The sequence below is a fragment of the Grammomys surdaster genome, unplaced genomic scaffold (genome assembly GCF_004785775.1).
Source record: "Grammomys surdaster isolate TR1022 unplaced genomic scaffold, NIH_TR_1.0 138, whole genome shotgun sequence".
In the NCBI taxonomy this organism is placed as follows: Eukaryota; Metazoa; Chordata; class Mammalia; order Rodentia; family Muridae; genus Grammomys; species Grammomys surdaster.
In genome coordinates, this window is record NW_021604596.1 from 5080459 (window position 1) to 5081234 (window position 776).

The window sequence follows — 776 nt, forward strand, 5'->3', positions numbered from 1 at the left end:
TTTCTTAAAGACTGGCTGGCCAGTGAAGCTCTGGGATCCTTCTGTTTCTGTCTCCCAGCGCTGAGGATTTATAGGCATATGCTATCATGCTTGGCTTTTTACAGGCCTGCTTGGGATCTGAACTGAGGTCCCATGCTTGTCCCCTGAGCCATTGCTCCAGACCCTACATAGACCTTCTCAACCTCAGTGGTAGTCCAGCTAGCTGTGGGGGGTGATGTTATGTACTGCAGGACTCCTAACAACCTCTCTGAACCCTGCTAACCACCTTTTCTCTGTTTTAGTTCTCACCAAACAAATAGCGCTGCAGACAGTGCCAAGTGTTCCAAAGGGCTCACAGTAGTCTCATCTCAGGACTACTTTTCCTAGGCACATGGTTTACTTTCCAAGTTACTGAAAATGATATCTGTAATTAAATCACTTCCTTCTGCCCACCATCTGCTGGTTATTTCTGGGGTGTCTGTTTCTTCTAATTTTGTGCTCACTAATAATAGGTTTTTCTCATGGTAGCATTGCGCTCAAAGACGCTAATTCCTTGATTTGGGCAACTTGTAATGAAACAAACATGCTAGAAGCTTAGCACAGTCTCCTCCTCCTCCTCCTCCTCCTCCTCCTCCTCCTCCTCCTCCTCCTCCTCCTCCTCCTCCTCCTTCTCCTCTTCCTCCTCCTCCTTCATTTTTCTTGTAAGGTTTGGCCAGAATGTGACTTTTAAGTGAATCTTAATTCATACTGTTTTGTCTCGTGATTTTTGCATCTTCTAAGCCATTAGATTTCTTTGT